We start from the raw sequence: 16,320 nt of genomic DNA on the forward strand, positions 1-16,320 counted from the left end.
ATATATATATATATATTTATAATAAACTTCGAAGATGCTACAAATTGGCTTCCAAACGCTCACTTTACCAACACATTAGTTTATCGTGGTTTCCGTTTCTTTATTTACAAATGTTCTTTCACTAGTTTATGATGGGAAAAAGCATTTTAAACAGTGATGAGCAAGAAAATTAAAAAATTTACCAGTTTTCTGCTACAATGCTGAAATGTTAGTGCAACAAGAATCGTTATGCAATATTCTACCGCCTGGTAAGCTATAATAATTTCAACCTACTTGACAAATGATAATGACGCTATCTACGTATATTTTTTCAGTATTTAATATAATTATTACATGCCTCATAGCTATGCAGTGTGTAATGTTTGTTTGTTTGTAAGGGTTCGTACCGCACTGACAATAAACTTGTAGCATTCCTGTTGAGGCTTAAGACATACAGCTGTTACTAGATCAAACACGTCAAATATTTAATACGAAGCATTGTAACATTATTGAGATAGCTACCCAGTGGATCAGAGGCAAGTCAGAAGGCTTATAGCGTTAATAACCGGGTTTCGATACTTGCAGTGGGCACACCACAGATAACCAGTTGGTAGACTGATAAAACGTAAAATAGTAAATCATTATTTTTCATTCCACTCTGTTAAACTATCCAGAAAACTAAATAATTCTTCCAATTAGAATTGTGCGAAATGCTTAGTAGGTAGTGACGCACAACTCTTATAACTGGAATAAATAAATATAAATATATTTATAAGTATAAATAAATGTATCGCTTATATAATTTTTTATCAAAAAGTCGCGAACAAAAACGTGCAAACAGCATATATATATGTTATCCTTCCTTTGATATTTTGGTTAAGACACCACATAACACTATCTTTATATGGTACTTCAGGAGTTGTGCTACCATCTGTCCGGAACAGAAAAGTAACACAAGTCCTATCACTGTCATTTGTTGCACGACTTCGTATATGACAATCTACATTATATATTTTAAGTTACAAGTCTTTACGTCTGACGATAATTCTTATGCAGATATAAATATTACATTACTCTTAATTATTTTAAAAATTGTGTACAATAAGTATTAACACCTTGAATCCAGTAATGTACCTTGTGATTAATAATGATGACACAAAACGGTCAACGAAACTATATAAAACATACACACACACACAGTGCTCACTATACGTTCACTACAGAACAGTGTTATGAAACGGAACTTTCTTTGTTAAAAGCAAATTATATATATATGTATATATTTGTTTATCCAGATGAAAGTAATTTAAACGGAAAAGTTTCAAACTGAACGCACAAGCTGATCCGGTCTAATAAAACCGGTTAAACCCCTGAATAAAAGTCAAATATAACCTTTCTAAACTGAGATACAAGACGTCAAAATCACTTTTCACTTTTACGGTATTCCCTTATTTTCGTAATATCGTAAAAACACTGTATACCTCTGTTTACTGTGTCTAACCCTTTCGTTCGTTCGTTTGTCCTATCTGAAACTGTTTTTCTTTCATTATTATTGATATAGAATGAGCGTCATAAATGTGACACATTCATAAACAAACCATGACTTGCAGAAATAAAATGAAAGCTTGTTAGAACAAAAATGCCGATTGAAATTTAAAAACCTGGATCATATATAAAAACTTACTCATCGTTTGGTTGTCTTATTTTCAATGACTTTTCTTTCATTGTTACTGATGTCGAGTGACGAGCTGCAAGCATAAGCGTACATAAACGTAACACATTCATAGAAAATGTTAAACAAAATTTAGAAACTTGGATCATATATATATAATAACTTACTCCTTTTTCCTTTTTTTCAACGGTTTCTTAATCTACCTCTAACTCCCAGGGAGAAGGTGAGTACACAAACTGGTAGGAAGTCAGGCTCCTCTCTACTTCCACTTCAAGTCATTACCGGAAATTCTACTTCCGATACAATGGTTTTTATGACATCATGGAAATAAGGGATACAAAAGTGAATACTTATGCTGTTTTTGGAATCAAGCTCTCGTGTTGTCTATATTGTCCTTTTTCTCATTTAACCTTGTGATTTAGGCTGCTAGTGTTTTCGTCTTAAATTAAAATAGCATGTTTGTGGCTCGCTTACAACTATTTGCACTTCACTCTCGTCCCAGCAACTTTTGCGATAAAAAGGTTTCCTACTTGCCCAGAATTATTCAAAGTTCTACAAATACACGTGCAGGAATATGACATAAATATTTAAAACAACTGGAGATAATCTACTTCAAAGAAAATCAAATCTGCTAAATTAAACATTTTTCTTATTTATATATATGTAATCACTTCCGGCAAGTGGGTATGTATTCATTTGACTTAACTAGTAACAGTGGAAGTTATTCGTGGCTCAACAAAACACTCGACCTTTTTGCTGAACGATCCTCAATCAAGCAGTCACTCTAGTGCCAAATAAGTCTTGACGTTTCTCTACACCTCTAACACAGCAAGTTTGGCGTCTGTCCCTCGTCTTCAGCCAGAGAATGGGTATGAGATGCGCATGCTCTGTACGTGTAGTAGCTTTATCATTCAGTGCAGAAAGTTGCATATATTGTTATATTGAAAAACATAAGTACTATTCATCCCAATCATATATTCCAAAATAACACATTATTTCAAAGCACCTCGAATTCTTTTGGTGTATCTGGTGTACATAAGAACAACTCTTTATATATTCATTTTTCCAAGAAATCACTAGTAGTTCAGTAGTAAGCCTAAGGGCTTATAACGCTAAAATTTGTCGTTCGATCACTGCGACGGACTCCGCACACATAGCCACTTATGAAGCTTTACAACAAAGACAATTGTTTTTCTCTAATATTGCTGATGCCATCCATATTAATGTTTGTTATAGCTGGTATAAAATTCTGTCATATTTGTTATTTCATTCATCAGAAGTATAACTAACAAGGTATGATTATTGGGGTTTGGTTGGTATTATTTTAGTAGTATGATTATTGGGGTTTGGTTGGTATTATTTTAGTAGTATGATTATTGGGATTTGGTTGGTATTATTTTAGTAGTATGATTATTGGGGTTTGGTTGGTATTATTTTAGTAGTATGATTATTGGGATTTGGTTGGTATTATTTTAGTAGTATGATTATTGGGATTTGGTTGGTATTATTTTAGTAGAATTCGCTCAGGAGACGTTTTTCATAAAGATCCACGACATTGATAGATATGAAAAACATACATATTATAACTTTGAATACCGTATAAAGGAAATTAATGAGATGTTGAACAAAAGGTTACCAGACAATCAAATTGTTGTTGTTAATGAAAATAGTGGTCATTAGGGGCAAGAATTACTAGGTAAAATTCCGGAAAACAAAACGCCTTGAATTCTTACAGGAAATTAATATAAAACTTTCACGAAACGAAATCTCCATTTCTGAGAATTTCTTTACCAACCTGTTTTTAGTTTCCTACAGTGATGTAACAACATCAAGAGGGCGCTGAAATGAACAATTAGTTTTACATCGGATGATTTCTGCGTCAGCTGACGTTTCACTTCTATTCGTATTTCTACGTGCTCGGGAAAAAGTAATAGGAAAAATTCAACACTTTTAGAAAAGCTACGACATCTGTCATGCATTGTATTGATTTTAGTTATACAGTGTTTTGGATACTTATAGATTTGTTTCTCCTGTTTTGTCATTAGTAAATGAGCTATACAGCGGTATGTCTGTGGAGTTCTAATGCAAGATACCCGTGGTGGGCAGAACACAGATAGCCCTTTGTGTTTAATAACATATAACAACATTTGCTATATAAGGTAATGAAAAAGTAAGAAGACAAACGATAGAATACAAACTCCGTTATGTTTCCGGTTCATTGTTTACGTTTACTTTTCTTCCTGTTTCTCTTTTTTTTTATGTTACTTTTTTTCCTGTCACTTCCTTTCCTACATTCATATCTTAAGACCCTCCTTCACGAACTGAATACCCATTTTGAACAACTGCTCAGTGCATAATCTTGTTCATTCCTTCCAAGAGCTAGCCCCCCAGTGGCACAGCGGTATGTCTGCGGACTTACAACGCTAGAATCCGGGTTTCGATACCCGTGGTGGGCAGAGCACAGATAGCCCTTGTGTAGCTTTGTGCATAATTAAAAAACAAACAAACAATCCAAGAGCTAAAGGACATAGTTTTTCGTTTATTTCCTTAATTAATTTCAATAACATACGTAATTAGTGTTTTCATCCGGTTTAATAAATCATGTTCCTGTTCACATTCTCGAATTCTAAGCTTGCTTGTGTCTTATTTTTCTTTACACATTTCTGCTATTTTTATCTCCTGTGTTCATATATATATAATTGCTCTTTGTTTTTGTAACTCAGAAACTTCAGTTTCACATCATGTGTTTTTTTATCTCAGTATATCACGTCTATCAATCTAAGGTTTTAGGCACAACTAATGAATGTTCTAAAACGGAGGAAGAAAAAACTGGGGGGGGGGGGCTACATGAAAGCTGGTTGTTTCCTTCGATATCTTCAAGAATATATTTGTCTGGAATAGCAACATGTTCACTGGTTTGTTTGTTGTTGTTGTTGTTTCTAGCTTGGCTTCCTAATTACAAGAAAAAATGATGGAAAACAAATGAATAATTTAATTGTTTTCCCATCGCCATTTCTTGAGTGTTAGTGTTATCATGTTTCGGCTCCTCTGAAAAAACAGAGAGAAAGAAGTTATTCGTATTTTATGCATCTTGTAATATATTAAGCTGTATAAACAAATACATATAGTTTAATTTAATAAGTAGTATTTGGGTTATGTATTAGATATAACTTACATAGAAAATTATCACCATTCAATGAGCTAATTAAAACGTGCAAATGTTCCTTATTTGATTACTTCTGCATTATCACTGACTTTCTATACGGACTCATCCTAACAAGACTATTAAACACTGGTGGCAACGTTCAGTGATGTGTCTTTGGAAGGCAAAATTTCACTGCAAAGAAGTAGAAATTGATCAGTTTTGTTTTTCGTTTTTACTTTAAAACAAGCATTTATTTAATATTTGCGTGTTTACTTTTGCTTTCCAAGATATGCAAATTAATTCGCCTCAAATATCTCTATACAATTAGATCGAGTTAAAGAACATAGTGTGTCAAGGTATGCAGAATTTTCAAACATTTTCCGACATAAAAAAGAATGCGTGAATGCAAGTGTAAAAATTTAACAATTCCAAATTAGCAGTGGCTACGGTTAAATAAACATTAGTCATAAAGAACTTAGCACCTGAACTAAACAGGAAATCCAGCACTGGTGAGCTGGTGTTAAACGTGTGAGCAGAGAGAGAAAAATTTTGTATGTTTGAAATTACCTTGTGTTATTTATTTAAATATTAGATTTAAATTGTTGTGTGTACTTGAAAATAGCAGCTGGTCTGCCGAAAGATCAGGTTTTAGTCTTCAGTTCACTCGTTGTTTATGGTGTAATTATTTAACAGGAGGAGGTTTAAATCTTTAGTTTGCTGATGGTTCATGGTGTAATTATTTAACAGGAGGAGGTTTTAATTTTTAGTTTGCTGATGGTTCATGGTGTAATTATTTAACAGGAGGAGGTTTTAATCTTTAGTTTGCTGATGGTTTATGGTGTAATTATTTAAAACTTTTTTATGATGTAGTTTGCTGATGGTTTATAGTGTATTTGTTTAAAATTTTTGATGTATTGTATGATTTGGTTTAGGTTCAGATGTACTTTGGTGGTGAGAATCATTAGGTCAAAAAATTCTAATTTTAACTTTAACTTTGCTTTCTGATTGGATACTTTTTTTGGTGGACGGGGAATGTACCATTTGACGATCCTGCTTTCCACTAAAAATTATAGCTCTAAATTGAAACTTACATAGGATAGAGATTGCTTTGTTATTTTAGTGGTTTTCACATTTTGAAGGTATGTCTAAAACTGGAGATATGTTGTTCAAATGTAACCTTAAACATTCATTTAATTAAGGTTTTTTATTTCTTTATTGAGGTTATTCTTTTAAATTAGTTATCAAGTACTTAAGGATGTCATATATTGTTAATCTTGGTATTTGTGCAAAAGTATTTGGTTAATAGGTAACATAGATAGGCGGTAACTTAAGTCAATATAGGATGTTTTTGTTATTTGGTTAGTATTCAGATTTATATCACATTTAAGTTTCCCGGAAAACAAATATACTATTTAAATTATACAGAAAAGGTATAATAAAGAAATGTTAAAAAAGTACAGAAAACTTGGAAAAGATTATATCAAATTAAATAAAAATATATTAAGTTGTAACTTTTTGAATAAATGTAAGGTTTATGGATTAATACCAAAATTTGTAAATTTTAAAACTGCTAATTTTAGGTTCAAAGAATTAAAACAATATAAAGATACTAAAAAAATGTTTTTAGAAAGTGAAATTAAACATAAGGAGAATACATTTAAAAAGCTTGAAAAAATAATAATGGAAGATAAATTACAACTTAAAAAGTTAATTAGTAGCATTGACTTCTTTTGTTTGAATAATAAGATTAAAAGAAATAGCAATACTAAACTGATAGCAATGCGATTAGCACAGAACAAAAAAAATTTAAACTTGAAGAAAAACCAAATTAGTAAATACTTTTCGGGTAATCCTGATGATATGATAATAAATCTATCAAATTATTGTTTAAATGATATTGAAAAGAAAACATTATCTAGAGGATTAGGATTTGCGATCACTGCTAAGAAATTAGAATTTCATGATTATTTATTAGGATTTGAACTCTTATTAAAGGATTTTAAGTGTTGTAAGGTTAATTCATCTGCTCAAATTAATTTTGATAATGTGTGTGTACACATATTACTAGTACAGATTTAAACGGTTTACGAAGTTACAACTTGAATTCTAAACCATGGAATATTAGTTGGCTAGAAAATCAAGCCTTGATAAAGTCAAGTAAGAACAAAGAGTTAATGATTACGAAGCCTGATAAAGGTAATAAAGTAGTCATTATGGATAAGGAAGACTCTAACAACAGGGTTGATGAAATTATTAAGAACAAAAGTAAATTTAAAATCCTTTAAAAAAATCTCACCAAAACCAGAGAAAATAAATTTATTAGTGAGTCGATGTTAAAAGTGTGAGAAGAGAGAAAATTTTGTACATTTGAATTAGATGAGACTTAGTAATTCGGCTATTGTATTTCTTAACTGTATAAAACATTATTTGCACTTGTAATACTGCGAGTCTCAGATTGCAATGAAATTAATTTCAAATTTTTATTTTAGCGCCCTCTAGTGTTAACTGTAAAACTCATGGCAATGTTCTTATCCAGGTTTAGAGAGCAATACTTTATAATTATAGTACCATTAATATTGTTGCGTCTCTGTTCGTTTGTTAATTTCCGGTATAAATTCTTTCTGAGGACCTTCAGCGATACAAGTCCTTTCTTAAATGAAATTATTTTATTATTTCTTGATACAACTTTGTAATACATAGAATTTCCACAATCACTTTAACTTAACTACTTTTATAAACACAGCTATAATTCACAGCGATTCACACACACTTTACTTACGGTGCCTACTGTTCGCTTGACTCAATTATCTATCTCTATATCTATCTATCTATGCAATTCTATCTCTTTTTTGCTGGCTTTATTTGCCGGACTTATATACTAAAAAAGAGGGCTCCTGGAACAAACTAGAGTTGTCAGGAAAATTCATGATCCTTCAAGAAACTCCAGCGCGCATGCTCCCAGCGTTGCGTGACTTCCGCTGTCATAACACTATTATTGATTAGAGATCATTGTTGGACTGCTATCTAGTTGGTAATTCCATTATCCCTTTTATATTTTTCATGTATTTTAACAAGAAATTCTCATCAAAAGGAAGCTAACTACATATATTAGAAAGAAAATAATTTAATTTCTTTACAGATCATACTAAAATCATTTTGAAAAGAACACAAAACAGTTATAATAAATCGTGAGTTGAGCATCATTAGGATTGGGAGCATATAATTTCCAAATACCTGAAAAAAATTGTATTCATAATATTCCTGCTCATTATGTTCCTTAGAGAATAACGATAGGAATAGTAATCTTTGAACCACTGTATTTAATAATACTATTACTTTCTTATAATGGGCACGGTCACTAACGCGCTTAGTGTAAAATACGTTTATTATATATGAAAGTGTCGGCTGCTCACAAATATCTGAGAAGCCTTTACAGAGAACCGTCTAATTTTCTTTATATGTACAATTGTTAATGGCAGTGTAACACGGTTGATATGAACCATGTGTGCACCACATGTGGGTGTTCGTCGTATTCCTTTTCATCGTATTCTGTTGTTTCTTTATAGTGAACACGTATTCTTTTTTTTTTTTCAGTGCAAAACTACATAGTGAGCTATCTTTGATCTGTCCACCAAGGAGAATCGAGCCCCGTGTTTAAGCGATGTGAGTCCGCTGACACAATAGGGGACTACATATCAAGTAGACAAGGGGTATTACCGAACCCGTAATTCACGTTATTCGGCTTGATTCGCGGACTTTCAGTTATCCACGTTAAAGCTAATATTATTAGAAGATCAATAAAAACTAGCACACCATTTAACCGAGTCTCATGACTAGGAAGATTGTTTATTTTGTAATAAGGTATTACCGTATTAGTAAAGAAGTTCTCATAAAATTTGTGAGATCAGAAAATATTTCATTCCCTCTTTTAGCTATATCATTGTAAGTTCCACACCATTCAAAATTAATTAACCATTACTTCAACCAGCATTTTCTCACCATTAGAACTTCCTGCTTCAGTCTGGAGTTCAGAAATGAATTCTGACTTCAAGTCTGCTTTCCTTGGTGTAGTGCTTAGAGTTCCAGTATTGTGAACTGTGCTTCACACTTTAGTGGTTGCTCTATTCGAGCAGACAAGAGTAGCACGAGAGTTGGCGGGGGGGGGGGTGCTGTTAACTAGATGCCTTCCCTTTAATCTATCAATTCAAAATTAGGGACGGCTTAGCGCATATAGTCCTTTGTTCAGCTTTGCGCGAAAATTATAACAAACAAATTCTTCACTGCTGATTTTACTTCATTACTAAATTAATTTACTATACTCTTCCCTACAGTTCAGTATTTTAAAAGGCATGAACTTTCCCTTCCCAACTGTATAACGATATTTATACTATGAAAAGTAATATGATGAAAATGTAAGTCTCTGCTAAGTATATATCGAAACCGCTCCGACTGTTTTCTCTTATCTATGTAGCTTAGGTACGTTTGTTTTGTTTAATTCTCGTCATGAAGAATATTATTATTTTCAGAAACAGCATAGCCTAATAGTTAGGCCACTCGATTCGCAATTTGCAAGTCGTGGGACCGAAACCCGGCGCTGAACAAGCTTGCTCTTTCAGCCATGGGGTCGTTATAATATTACATCAATCCCACTATTAGTTGGCAAAGAGTAGCTTCAGAGTTTGGCGGTGGGTGCTGCCGATTGGATGTCTTCCATTTAGTTGATAGCCTTAGTAGTTTCGCCATAAATGAACGAAGCAAATACAAAATTTTGTAATTTCTTTTAGAACATTATATTGTTCTCAAAAACGAACTTTTAATTATAGTTTCATCTATTAATGCCCCAGCAGCATGTCTGAGAACTTATAACGCTAGAAAGCGTGTTTCGATACCCGTGATGGGCAAAGCAAAGACACCCCATTCTGAAGCTTTGTGCTTAACCAATAAACAAACAAATAAACAAACCATTTATCAATAATAGAAAAATATGAAACGTTTATGTGAAAAACATGACGTAACTATACAGAAACAAAGGTATGCATTAAATGTTAAATTTGTAAGAAATATGTTCATTATCATACGTAATGTACTGAGTGAATCTGTTTCATAAAACAAGCAAAAGTTTAACGGAAAAGTGTACAATCAAAAATCATGTACTGCGTTTGATTGTATGTACATAACGAACAGATGTATAACAACGCCCACATAAATGCAACACGTACTCTATCTGCATGTAGCTATCACGTCACCTCTTTCAAATGGTTCTTGAAATGATGTTCATTTGCTGCCCAGTTGTAATAGATACGTTATTCACATTATTTTATGATTTATATTTGCTTGTTTTTATGGCCCCCTACACGTTTCAGTGTAAACAGTGTTCTACTTGTCCCTCTTTCATGACTTAACTAACTTCTAAAATCAACTTTTTTTATGACAGCCTATCACTGTTAACAAAGAAAATCATTTCAATAAACCACTCTTAGGCTTTTCTAGGTGTTGCTGAGGAAAATATGCTAAAGTACATTTTGACACGGTAAATATGATTACTATTAATGTTCTTTAATGTTAATCGTTGAATATAGTTTCGTGTTACGATTAATTTTAATAGTCTTCTAAAGTTTAATGTATTAATTGTGTCTGTCTGTTGAATTTCGCACAAATCAACCCGAGGGCAACTTGCACTAGCCGTCCCTAATTTAGAGACCCTCTCAGTGGCACAGCGGAACGTCTGCAGACTTATAACGCTAGAAATCGGGGTTCGATACCTGTGGTGGGCAAAGCCCAGATAGCCTGTTGTGTAGCTTTGTGCTTAACTACAAACAAACCCTAATTTAGAACTGACAGGCAAGAAGTAAAGTAACTAGTCAACACCCACCGACAATTTTTGGGAAACTCTTTACCAGTGAAAAGAGAAATTGACCGCCACTTTATAACGCTCCTACCGCTAGAAGGGCGAGCATGTTCGGTGACGGGACCCTAACCCACCAGCCATAGATTGCGAATCGATTACCCTAACCACCAAGTCATGCCAGGCCCATGTTAACTGTGACACAAAATGTAAGTCAGATATAAATGTGGCGCTTTCGGGGTTTGAAATATGTTAAAATATTGAGTAATCAGAAATCAGAGGTTTCATTTTACATGTGGTTAAAAAGTACCACAATGGGTGTTTGAAAGTCTTTCAGGATTTTTTCCAAATGAACATCCATGCAGAGGCTATTCTATTATTATAACAACTATAATGTGTAGGTTTTGTTTGTTTTATAGCAAAGCAACATCTGGCTATCTACTGTGCTTATCGTGAGGAATCGAACCCCGGATCTTAGCGTTGCAAGTTCATAGGATTACCGCTGTCCAGCCGGGCAACAAAATGTGCAAGAAACAGTAAGCAGACGCTGCCATTTAAGAATTATTAAAGAGTGAGTTTCTGGCTTTATTTTTTGTTATTTGTGTTTTATCGTTTATTAAATTTATAAAATACGTAATCAAAATAGCCCTATCGGTCTATAGTCTATATTTACTTTCGTAATAATTGATTTCTATTAAAATTCATATAAAAAATAGCAACAACTAAACTACCTTAATATTAGAATAGGATCTAAACATCTACTATCTCAAGGATTTATCTTTGAAATAAATTGTATTTATGAGTTTAGTGTTATACACTCCATTAATAATCTATAGCTATTGAATATGAATTAGTCTGAAAAAGTTGACAGCTATATAGAGAAATAAATAACGTCATCTCTTCTAGAGTGCATGCGGTACCCACAACACTTTTGGTTATTCTATAAGTAAAAATAGGAGAACACAACCTCCAGGTATTCCTAAACCTTCCTCTATGCAGTAAAATAGAGAACGTATACAGCATTAAATTACATAGATCTCCACCAATACCTTCCATGGGAGAGTCAGAAGCAGCAAAGAAGAATTACCTATGACAAAATGTAACTAGGACACTACCAAGTTAGCTGCATACTATAACCAGTTTCTCTGTTGTAAAAACTCTAACGTTTATCCGTGAAAGGTAAATAATTGCTTACCACAAATAAATGGCACGGAACGCCCGTATTAAAACAATACAAAAGTCATCTGGAGTTTCTTCTCTACATGTCATCAGAAGTTAGATATGAAGAGCCAGTCGCTCTATCTCCGCTTTTCAGCTGTCCGGAGCTTACCAAGGTCTAAAACCAGCGAATAACCAAAACCGAGATTTCTTATTTTCGTTCAACAGGCCTAGCGCCTTCTTAGTTTTAGCAGTAACTATAATTTTATCATCATTTGATAGAGAAAAACAGTCTACACGATCTTTGACTATCTATTTTAATATTACTATTATAGACAAGATTTTTAAAGCTTTAGAATACACTCTATAACCTAGTAACCCACGTACGTCATCTTGTGAAGAAAAAGGAAACAAGTATTAGGAAAAAAATGTCGTTTAAAAAGCTATGTAGGGCTGGCTATTGAACTTGAAAAAAAAGGAACCAAACAAGATAGGGATGGAAGTGGACATATCACTGGATCAGCTAATTATCATATAGCAGAGAACTTGAGGTAGAGAAAAGGAAATTTTCTTATGGATGTGGAAGACTCTCCTGAACCCTTCCAGGCTTTCTAGGCCAGAAAATTCAAAGCAGTTGATAATGTTGGCTTGGCTGGTGCCTCCACAAGTGTAAGAAGTTAGTTATTTAGCATTACTGAGATAAAGTTGAACCTGAGCACTCCGAGACCTTATGGGAAGGTCTGGAAAAAAACATCCTGGTTACCATTATCCATTGTTCTGAAAACCCATCATGAAAATGTGAACGGAGAATGATTTTCACAAGTTGGATCCACCTCACTGTCAGATGGGACAGCAGGCTTCTCAACAGGAGCTACATACTGCTATTGTTACACACTCTTCCTAAAATCGATCAATTTGCTGTGACATAACACAACCTACAAAATGCCAAACATTTCGTTCACCACAACTTAATATAGGTTGTGGTTGTCACGTGGCTTGCCATCATTGGCATATAATGGATGCTGAAGGATGGAATCATACAAGTATCAAAGAGTGTTTGGTAATAATGGTAATTGTGAAAACGAAAGAGGGGATGTCAATGTTCTGACTGACTTTAGGCTGTCTAATGCAATGATGTGGGTTGATGTATTTCTGCTTCCATGCACAGACAAATATATGGATGTAATCATTTCGATGGTTCAGAATATTAAGCCTTGCACCTACTGGCAGGTAGAACTAGATGATAAAAGTAGACTTAAGACTGCTTTTAACATTTGGATGAGCCGTATGAATTTTGTGTAATATGTCGCCACTTTTAAGTGCCTGGTGGACCTTGCATTAAGTAGTTTCTAATGGAAGAAATACTTAATATATGTGGATGGTTTGGTTTGGTTGATGTTAAGCACAAAGCTATACCTTAATATATGTGGATGGTTTGGTTTGGTTAGTGTTAAGTACAACGCTATACCTTAATATATGTGAATGGTTTGGTTTGGTTGGTGTTAAGCACAAAGTTATACCATAATATATGTGGATGATTTGGTTTGATTTGGTTGTGTTAAGCACAAAGCTATACAATGGGCTATCAGTGCTCTGTTCGCCTCGAGTGTCGAAACCAGACATATTGCGTTGTAAGCCTGTAAACATACTGTTGAGCCACTAGGGGAGATGTGGATGGTATACTGAAGTCTAGCAGTGCATTTCAGGATGTTGAAATGCCTAAGGAAGATATGTCAGCAGACAAGGAAAATGGTTTTCAACTAGTGAATTCCAGTTTTGAAAAGTATACCTTCATTTGTGATATTTTCAGTTTTCCTTATTTATCCTCTAGTATTTGAGTAGAAGCCACAAAATAACAAGAGGATTCACAGATACTGTATTAAAAGGAAACATATGATTTCTCTTCACCTCAACTATGTGTGAAGCAAAGGAAAAGACTGGACACAATCTTAAACAAGATGAAATAATCTTCAATGAAGCACTTCCCTGAAACAATCAAGGATGTTAAGTAAAGGGCAAATATGTGTTAGCATCTTTACTAGATGGTGTATATCCTCCTTATAATTCTGTTTCAGAATGAAAGAATGTGTCATTTTACAGAGGGAAAAATATATGCCAGTAGCTTCTTTAATAGTGCAGGAACTACCCACGTGACTAAGAGCCACTCTCACTATCAATAAGGGATGTAGTATCACCTAACTTGCCAATATAAAATATCATTCTCACTACCCATAGCATGTGTAATACTACAGTAATACTTTTTTTGTAGGGAGCACATGTGATGCTCTTGGTGATTGATCTATTTCAATGAGTAACTATGGTGATAAAAGTGATGTGGATCCTTTGTCTAGCTTTCTATATTAAGCATATAAAAGACTCAAAGTACACAGAAATTTTGAAAAACTATTTTAACTCGTAGAGAAGAAAACATATAGCAAGTTTTATTTGCTACACAATTTTGTTTTTCGTTTTTTAGTGGTCAAAACCTCGGTTTTAGATTCTGAGCCAGTTTTACCTTATATGAAGTAGTAGCAATGGTATTATATAAAAAGCGAAATAAGATTACTTAATCCAGAAAGAAAACTTCATATGTTGTGAAAATTACATTTATATTTGCACTGTACAGAGGGTTGGATATGTTATATTTACAGAACAACTACAGCCGATATAAAGTAGCGGTATAAGACCCACATTCTGACATTGTTTGGCGTTACGTAGGTAATGTGATGCCACCTAAAACTGATAGATTTTGGGAAGGATATGTAACAGTTCTCTCTGGCACAAAACATTCATAAACTCATGTCATAAAGATGTTTTCAGAAATAGCATAAGAAACAGTCTAGATTGATAAATCTGTAATATTAAAATTCACAGTTTCACTATATTTTCCTTGTGTTTTTCAATATATTTAGAGCAAAATGTTCATCACTTTTGATTAGTGGATGAAGCAGTACAATTACCTTAGAGAAGTTTGCAACATTTGCCCTGGATGAAAGTGTATTATTGCAATTCCCAGTATGTGATATAATTGTTACATGTGTTTATCGTGATAAACATATATTTGAAGACACACTGAAATTTGTTAAGTATACTTATGATATATTTATATGAATATACATGTAGAACACAACTATAAGGTTTTAAAGATAGTGAAATTGGACAAAGCCATAGGCCAACAACCAAAGGGGGGTTTCTCCTTTAACTTTTTTCAAGTACCCCTTATACTTCCGTCAAAATTCAGGCACTCGTTCCGAAATTTGTACAGCTGTTGAAGTTTTTTAACTTAATTTTTTGAGCCGATTTGCATACCGTTCACAAACACTCAGTGTAACACATTCCATGCTTGCGCCGTCGGTAAGAACAGTTAAGATTTGTTCATTTTGTTCGAAATGAAATCTGTATTTTCATCTGTTGTGTGCACTCATGTAAGTGATCTTTGTTGTGAACATTCTTTTAGAAAACCTTAAACTGTTTATTGATCACTTTCAGCACTTATATATAACGCTTTGTTAATCTTTTCAAATAACAAATGTATACGTGCTGTTCTAATAACTTTTAATTCTGAAAATGATTTAGAACAACCTCAATATTAGTGTATTTTTATTATTTTTAGTTTAAGATTGCAGTGTTCAGACATGTCATATGTTTTCTATCTTCTGTTATTAACATAGAAATTTGTAATATTTTTCAGTTTAGTGAACTTCCATGCAGGTTTCGCGTAAATCCGTGAAAAAGAAAAACGTTGAGCTATTTTTGCTCTAGTTACCTTTGTTCTTTTGTTGTTCTCTAGTATCTACTTTGCCCACGGGAATATTGATGTAACTTCACACATAGTGCAGAACAGACCAACGACAGCAATGCGCTTCACTGACTAAGTAGATATTATCTAGAGGTTACAGCCTTTACAATGTTGTATAGAACGATCATTCACGTGATGACGCGCGTCATAATGGGTAAATTGGACGTTTCATTCTAGTGGTGAGCAGTTGAGCTGAATCTCCACAATCGCACGCGGGGGTGTATAATCCACCATTTATGTAGCATGTAGCCCCACTTTGCTTGCCCAATGCAGATACGATTCAGGACCATCCATGTTTTATGCTAGAGATAAATTCCTGGAACATCTTTTGTTAGATCTAAGATAAGGTGTCAGTTTCTAAAATCACTGTGAGTATATGAGTCTCTCCAACCGGTTATTGGAGATTGACTACGAGAAGAAGAAAAGTATGGAGCATTGAATTCACACCAGTTCTACTTCTTCGTCACAGTGAATAGATCAATGACCCAACTTTCAAAGGAAATGCCTCTTATAGTGATCAATGTTATTTTTATTTCATAACTTAATCCTAGTTTGTGTTATGTGAAATATAATAATAGAGAAATAACACGGGGAGTAAGTATTGCTATTTAAAGGATATAATAATATTTGTTTGTTTGTAATTAAGCACAAAGCTACACAATGGGCTATCTGTGCTCTGCCCACCACGGGTATCGAAAAACGGATGCTAGTGTTGTAAGCCC

The 16,320-nt window shown here is 33.6% G+C and overlaps 1 protein-coding gene across 6 annotated transcripts in view; it reads right to left on the bottom strand.

Moving 5' to 3' along the window:
* The window catches only part of LOC106463759 (protein trapped in endoderm-1-like), a 34,947-nt gene that overhangs the window by 15,145 nt on the left and 3,482 nt on the right, over positions 1 to 16,320 (bottom strand). Inside the window, exons 1-2 of one of the 6 annotated variants that reach the window (XM_022391336.1) lie at positions 3,447 to 3,464; positions 1,819 to 2,203 (exon numbers count right to left, since the gene is read on the bottom strand). The exons of 1 other annotated variant lie outside the window; for it this stretch is intronic. The gene's annotated coding sequence lies outside the window, so the exon portion shown is untranslated. Of the gene's footprint in view, positions 1 to 1,663; positions 1,760 to 1,818; positions 2,515 to 3,446; positions 3,465 to 8,795; positions 8,848 to 15,565; positions 15,657 to 16,320 lie in introns of those variants that run through there. 4 more of the 6 variants (XM_022391337.1, XM_022391340.1, XM_013923822.2 and 1 more) reach the window with 4 other exon arrangements.

This window comes from Limulus polyphemus, unplaced genomic scaffold (genome assembly GCF_000517525.1).
Source record: "Limulus polyphemus unplaced genomic scaffold, Limulus_polyphemus-2.1.2 Scaffold1475, whole genome shotgun sequence".
In the NCBI taxonomy this organism is placed as follows: Eukaryota; Metazoa; Arthropoda; class Merostomata; order Xiphosura; family Limulidae; genus Limulus; species Limulus polyphemus.